The following is a 7414-nucleotide window of genomic DNA, read 5'->3' as shown; positions in this document are numbered from 1 at the left end:
CCTGCCTGCCCCCCGGAGGCCTGGCCCCTCACCCAGTCCTGCCAGCCCCTCGCCACCCCGAGGCAGGCCGCACACCAGAGCCCAGGAGCGGGTCCCTGAGGCCACACCACAGAGGGAGTCCTCGGCAGTGGTGGGGCAGGTTTGCTTCAGGATCCAGCAGGGAGGGAAGAGTACCCTCTGGGCCCCACCCGCCCCTTCATACTGCTGACCTGGCCGAGGACCTCGGGGCTCCCTGGTCAGACACAGTTCCCAATGCTGTGGTCCTGCAGTGGTCAGTCGGGCCACTGACCTGGGCCAGGCTCTGCCCATCCTTGGGGAAACAGGCTTGGGGCTTCCTGAAGGAGGCAAGCCCTGGGCTGCTGAGGTTCTAGAATGAGCCAAGTGGGGCGAGCTGTCCCCCAGCCACCAGCTTCCACAGCCTCCCCTGTCCCTGCCCAGCTCGTGTGTCCAGCAACCTCAGCCAGCAGGCACGTCCTCTGGGCCTGCTCCTGGCTCTCTAGTGTGTTGATCCTGTGACTTCCCCATACCCGGCCGACCAGAAGCAGCATGGTACTGGGGGTTCACCCCAGGGGAGGTTGAGCCCTAAGGCCTCAGTAACTTGCTTAGGGCCTCTGTCAGTTAATGAGGCTGGCCTTGAACTTGTGACCCTCTTGTCTCAGCCCCTCCAGTGGCTGGATGACAGGAGTGTGCCATGGGGCCTGACAAGGCCTGGTTCTCCCAAGGTGGAAGGGAGCAGGCCCTGTCCCTGCTTGCCTGCGACCATTACCAAGAAGGCCCTCAGAAGTCGGTGGAAGCTCCTCTGCAAAGTAGGGAGGATGCTGAAAAGTGCCCAAAGGATGGCACCCCACGTCCTGTGAGGCTGGGCTGGGGTCTCCCCAAGCCCTTCCCAGGCTCCACTTCTGCAATTCCCAGATGGAACGTTCTGTCACCCCAACGGGAAGTTGGCACAGGTCCTCCCTCCAGGGAGACCAGCTGAAGACACAACGATGGGATGCCCTCCGCCGCCCAGCTGCCCAGCCCATGGCTGTCCACATGCCACAGCAGGCCTGGAACCTCCTGGGAGTTCAGCCGCCCAGGCTTCCCTCGCAGGAGGAGCTCCCCAGAGAAGGGCCGCCGGGCGGGCAGGGCCTAAGGAGAACCAGGCTGGGCTGCAGACGGCCGCACGAGGAGGGCAGGCCTCGGGTCTGACTCAGGGTGCCAGGCAGGGGCTCCACCCGGAGATGCCACCCTCCTCTGCCGGCGCTGGGTGCTCAGGGCCAGGGAAATCTGGGGACGAAGAAGTCCAGATGTTTGCCACTGTGACCCTGTGGTGAGTTCTGTAGGAGACCCGAGGCTGCTGGCCCCTGCACACAGCCCTGGCAGGACAGTCCAGCTGTTTGGCGGCCCAGGTCAGAGGCCAGGCCAGCGTGCCTGGCCCAGCTTTATTTAAATCAGGTATTTTTATGCCAGGGACCTGTTTGCATTATTGATTGTTTTGCAGATTTCACAAGAAGATGTCGCTGGGGGCTGAGTTTTGACCCTTTAAAGTTCTCCCTCACCCGAGTCCCAGGCCTGACCGGTGCACAGTGGGTGGGGCCACCTCTGGGCCCTCCCCGGCCTGCCAGAGTGGCTGAGCTGTGGGGTGTGCTGACTTGGTAACTTTGTGGGCCACGTTTGTGGGGAGACCGGCCCCCGCTTGACCCCCAGCCGCCCCTCCCGGCTCCTCCCCAGACCCATTGTTGGAGCGGCTAGCTGAACAGACACTGGCCGCTTTATGGGAGAAACCTAATCAGGGCGGCTGAGGGGGGGTTGCCGGAGGGGGGTCGGGTCTGCTCCGAGTGGCCCTGAGCCAAGCCCGAGGTGACTTCAGGGTGACACCGTCTGTCTGCCTCATTCGCTCCAGACGTCCGCTCAGCCCTGAAAGGGCCACCTGCCCACGGAGGCCTCCGGCGCACCTGTCCCAGCCAGTGTGGCTCCTCCCCCTCCCAGCCTGCCCGGCACCCTGCCCATGGCCAGACGCTGCAGGCCAGGGCAGGGCCGGGAGCCGGAGCTGGGAGCTGGCAGATGGCAGGACGTCTGCTGACGCTCGCTCCGGGCGGCTTCTCCCGAGGGGTGCTATTCACGCCCATCCCTCTCGGCCCGCGCCCAGACTGGCAGGGAAGGACCGCTTGGTCTGTCTCAGGCCGTTCCCTGGCGTCCTCCTGACAAAGCGGAAGTCTCTGTGGCCCCTCAAGGCCCGAAGCCCATGGTCCCACTCAGGTTGGGCAGGCAGGCCCAGCAGATCCCACTGGTTCAGAAATGGCTCCAGCAATAGGTCCCAGACCCAGCGGTGAAGGCCCTGTCCCTGCCCCAAACTGTGTTGTGGCTGAGGACCCTGGACCCTGGGTGAGCCCCCTAGGTGGGGCAGAGCAGAGCAGGGAGCCCTCTGGGGCCACGGTGTCTGTGCCTGGCTTCAGAGCACAGCAGGGTTCTGTAGGGGAAGAGTGCGTCGTCCATGGAGGCCCTGCCTGTCGGCCTCAGGACTGCAGCCCAGGAGGCAAGGGCCGGCCAGAGCCCAGCGAGCAGCACAGGGCCTGGTGGGAAGGGGCAGGAGCTCCTGGCAGAGGGACAGGCCAGGGCAAAGGCCCGGAGGCAGGGAGGCCTGTCCAGGGCAGGGAGGGGAGCCCGAGCTGGTGGTGCCTGGTGGGAAGCAGCAGAGGCTCACGGAGAGGTGTGGGTCGTGACGGGCGGCCTGGCCGTCCGTCGGGGAGTGCAGGCAGGCTGGCGCTCAAGGAGAGGAGGGCGCCCCACCTCCACCATCTCCCTGCACCCTCAGTAACCAAGTGGCCTGATCTTGCTGTCACCATTGGCCAGGGACACCCAGGCTCAGAGAGGCCACCTGGCTTGAGGTCTCCATGCTGGCCCGTGTCTGGGCCGCAGTGTGCACCCAGCATACCGGGCTCAGGCCTGCAGCCCCCAGCTGCCCAGGCTTCTTCCAGGGCTACCCATGTCCCTTCCTGCTTGGGTTTGTCTCAGTGTCCTCCCACCCCTACTGGCCCTGTGAGGGCACTTTGGCTGGAGTGGGCAGAGGAGGTGGGATGGCAGTTCTTCCCTTCGCAGGCCTGGCTCCAGGTCGCTGCCTCCGGCCCAGGAGCACTGGCTGCCCTGCCCTGGCTGTTCGAGGACAGGGCTGGGACTTGGTCACCTCTGATCCAGCATTGTCCAGTGCAGGGCTGGCCATGAAGACCCTCTAATCCTGGCCTGCATGTAGGCAGTGCCACTAGGTGAGAGACAGCTAGCTGAGGTGTCAGTGAGGTGACACTCAAGGAGGCGGCCAGGGGAGGACACACCCCCAGAGGCTGACGCCCGAGGGGTGGCTCCCAGGCAGCTGCTGCTGTCCACAGCTGGCCTTCCTCCCAGCGAGGGGCCTCCGACCACTTGCTCAGGAAAGTCGGCAGCCACGGAGGTTGTGCTGCGGGAGGCCAGGATCAGACACTGCTGCTCTTCTCTCCCTGCCCCCTACTCAGGCCCCTGTGTGGGGGCCTCGTCCCCCTGCCAAACCTTGGCCCAAACTGTGCCTCCCCTGTCTTCCTGCCTCGGGTGGAGTGGACTCCTCAGTTGACCCACGTCATCTTCTCATGATGCATGTGACATGGCGACCTTGGACCCTGTTGGTCTCTGCAGGTTCTTCCTGGCCTTCCCATCAGACCAGACGCTGCAGAGCATCCACGTGGAAGAGGAACCTCAGCTCCGCCTCCGTCGCACCCTGAGGACACACTGTCCCCAGCTTGGGGTTGTGTGCACCTGTCCCTCCGCAGGCTTGCCCAGCCTCGAGGGCCCTGGGGACAGGAGGTGCTGAGGTAGCCCCCCTCTCTGCCCTTCCCCCCTCTCTGCCCTTCCGCCACTCAGCCCTCCAGTGTGACCCGATACTCTCCGGTCACCTCTCCTTGACGGCCAACTGGGATGCCACACAGGTGAGTCTAACCTGGAACGGGAAGAAAGGCCACTGAGGGAAACTGAGTCCCGTCTGCTGCTGCCTGGCTGGGCTGGGGTCCAGGGGAGAGGACTTGTGGCCAGGGTGGGCCAGGGCTCTGTCTCTGTCCCCCACCGTCTCATGGCTGTGCCTGGTGAGCACTGCAGGCTCTGCGTGACCCCAGGCCTCCGGGGGGCAGGCAGGTGCAGGCTAGGAGCAGGGCTGTGGTCTGTGAGGGGGCACACGCACACGTGTGTCCAGCTCTGCTTGTTCATTAAGAGCAGCCCACCTGGGCGCCATGGCCACACCTGTAATCCCAGCTTCTTAGGAGGCTGAGCCAGTAGGATTGCAAGTTCAAGGCCAGCCTGAAACCCTGTCTCAAAAAAATAAAAAGGGCTGGGGGTGCAGCTCAGTGGTAGAGCACCCTGGGTTCCCTCCCCAGTACTGCAAAACAGAATGTGGCCTAGAAAGTGCCAGAAACATCACAGCACACAGGGTCTGTGCCGGACTCCCGGGGCAGCTCCTCTGCCTGGAGTCCTGCTGCAGATCCTCAGCGACAGAGGCTCAGAAGTCCCAGAGAGAGCCCGAGGCGAGGCCAGCCTGCCACCTCCTGAGCCGCTTCCGTGGGGTCCAGATGGAGGCAGTTGATGGGACCTCTAGTCCCTCTCGGACATCCAAGTGGGGCTCTGGGCCGGGAGCCAGTGTCCTCCCTGGTGACAAGGCTGACCACAGCCAGGTACCTTTCCTGGTGGCTAGGCAGTGCAAGATGCCCCCAGACTTCCTGCTTAGACTGCTCACCAGTGGACCACTCAGCCACCCCAGGGGAGTCTCAGGGACCTCGTGTCCTGTCTGCCAGGCCAGGGGTGCAAGCTTGAGGCCGGGGAACACTTCTGAGCACACTTCCTTCTGGGGCCTTGAGGAACATGGGTGTCGGCCACCATGGCTGGATGTCACCTCATGGGGCCCTCCTGGCTGCGCCCCATGGGAGTGGGGAGTGCTGGACCTGAGCCCCAGTGCTATTTTTGTGATGGACACCTGGGACTTGTTCTGGTGTCCTCCTGGGGTGGGGAGCTGCACAGTGTCAGGTGCCCAAGGCCCACCCAGAGAGCAGCGACTGAGGACAGCAAGCAGCCTGCCTGCCCCTGAGGTCTGTCATCTGGGGCCAGAGACCCTACCCTCTGAGCCTCAGCTGCCTCACTGTGAAGTGGGGTGGGTGGTCCCAGCCCCACCAGGGCTGTGAGGACGGGGTGGCATAGCCTGGTGCCTGCCTGGAGGAAGCAGCCTGTCAGGAGGGGCCTGAAGGAGGTCTGAGGCAGTTTTCAAGACTGCGTGGACATCAGGGAGCTCAGAGCCGTAGTGCCACCTTACTAGGCTGGAAGCAGAATGTTCCAGCGGCTCTGCCACCAGGAGCTGTGTGACCTTAGAGAGTCACAACCTCCAGGCCTCAGCCTCCTCTCCTGTGAGAAGGGTTAGCAGAAGTACTGTTCACCAGCCTCCCCACGGGGTCCCCTGGGAAGGTGATGGCCATACTGGTGGCTGTGGTCAGTGGTGTTCGAGGCTGTCTTTGGAAGCTCTGGGTAAGAGAAGGGCTCCCTACCTGTCCAGGGGAGGGTGCCGGCCTGGGCACTGCCCAGCCCGAGACCCTGGGTCATGAACACTGTTGATGACAGCAGGAAGCAGGCCAGGCCGTGTGTGGGAGTGGGTCTCGGCCAGGCAGAGCCGCAGAGCACCCTTGGACACTTGGCCTTTGGCAAGTGACATCTTCCTCCTAGTGTCTCCAACGCAGGAGGAATCCCTGGGGACGTGTGGCTGCTCCTGTCTGAAGGCAGTGATCCAGTTGCCTGTGACCAAAGCCCCTGGGCTGCCCCTCTGCTCTGCTGTCCCTCCACTTGGTCTCCTGAAGCCTCCTGTGCCTGATGATGCTGGTGACCGACCAAGCGGCCACTCTGGGGACCTCAGAGCCCCGGGCCTCTGCTGGCACCTATGCCCTCAACAGCAGGTCCTGACCCCCTCCCCAGCTCTCTTCCCCTCCGCAGGAGGTGCCCTTGGAAACCCGAAGTCCGACTCGGCGCCAAGACTGACCGCCCTTTGGGGTGAGGTAGTAGGTTGTATAGTTTGGGGCTCTGCCCTGCTGTGGGTTAACTATACAATCTACTGTCTTTCCTGAAGTGGCTGTGATCTCTGCGATGGACAGACGCCACCCTGGCTGGGAGGGCCATGGGGCATGGGGCAGTGGCTGCCGGGCAGTGGGAGGGCTAACAGGCCTGGGGTCCGCGTGCATGGCCTTGGATAGGTCCCTCAGCGCCCTTCCCTGAGTCTTGGTTTCCTCCTCCGTGAAATGGGACAAATGGGGATTGAAGGAGATGCTTTGTGACCTGTCCAGGGCAGAGGGGCTCACAGCTGCTGCCGCCCACTGGACGCAGCTGGCCCAGCCTCCCTCGGGCCCCACATCAGGCCCAGGCTCAGGCCTCCCTGGGCAGGGTCTGGACTGCACCTGGCTCCAGCCGATAGGGCAGCCGTTAGAGCTGCAGGCTGGCAGCTCAGGCTTGGCAGGGTCGGGGGGCAGTGAGGGTCAGCCTGGCCTGCCACCCCAAGGCGGTCCACCCACATACCTGGTGTGGGCAGCCCGTCCAGCTCAGTGTCGGGCCTCCCCTGGGGTGGGGGCAGCCAAGTGGGAAGCGCTCCTCTCCAGGAGCGCTCTCTGAGCACACTGGGGTGCCCACAGGTACACCGTGGAGGTGGATAGTGAAACCCAAGTCCAGGGCCTCCCAAGGCCAGCCGGCACACACGCTGCCTTTCCTGACGAGGTGCGGTTTCCACCTTCCCTCCTGCCCTGCGCCTGCCCTGCGCCTGCCCGGCCCTCCAGCTCCGGTGGCCATGCGACACGGGCAAGGCTGGGCGGGCGTGGGGTGGCGAGGCGGGCGGCCCTCCTGCAGGGTGTGCTGGGGCGCCCGCGGGGTGAGGTAGTAGGTTGTGTGGTTTCAGGGCAGTGATGTTGCCCCTCAGAAGATAACTATACAACCTACTGCCTTCCCTGAGGCGCTCAGAGACACAACGTCCCCCAGGAGGGCCTACTCCGCTCGCAGGCCCTGAGGGGGCTGCCTGGGGCCAGGACATCAATAAAAGCTGTTCTGACAGGATTTGGAGTTGGCCTGTTCATTGCAGAAGCCCAGGGGCAGAGGGCACGGTTCTGGGGGGTCATTGCAGGGAGCCTCGGGCCAGGGGGCTAGCCTGACTGGAGCTCCTGGCTATCTACCCCAGTTCCTTTGGGGGCCCCCTGCACCCTGGGCCCCAGCACATCCTTCACCCTGCACACACCCCTTTGAGCCAGGCGTGCTGAGCACAGAGACCCAGCCTGCAGCGCCTCGCAGCCGCGGTCAGCAGCTCAGCCCTGGTGCCTGACTGGACCCTGGAACCCCTGGTCCTGTCTGTCTCTCCACACCCCCACCCCAGGCCTGAGTCCCGGGCGCGCTCTCTGCCCCT

At 64.3% G+C, this 7414-nt stretch overlaps 1 long non-coding RNA gene across 7 annotated transcripts in view; it reads left to right on the top strand.

Moving 5' to 3' along the window:
• The window catches only part of LOC107155799, a 60786-nt gene extending 53715 nt beyond the window's left edge, over positions 1-7071 (top strand). For all 7 annotated transcript variants that reach the window (XR_001505247.2, XR_007347538.1, XR_007347533.1 and 4 more), the window contains one exon: positions 3643-7071. This is a non-coding gene — a long non-coding RNA (uncharacterized LOC107155799). The remainder of the gene's footprint in view (positions 1-3642) is intronic.
• Positions 7072-7414: the final 343 nt, after the last annotated feature.

This window comes from Marmota marmota, unplaced genomic scaffold (assembly GCF_001458135.2).
Source record: "Marmota marmota marmota unplaced genomic scaffold, marMar, whole genome shotgun sequence".
Taxonomy (NCBI): Eukaryota; Metazoa; Chordata; class Mammalia; order Rodentia; family Sciuridae; genus Marmota; species Marmota marmota.
This window is presented reverse-complemented; position numbering and strand designations above follow the sequence as displayed.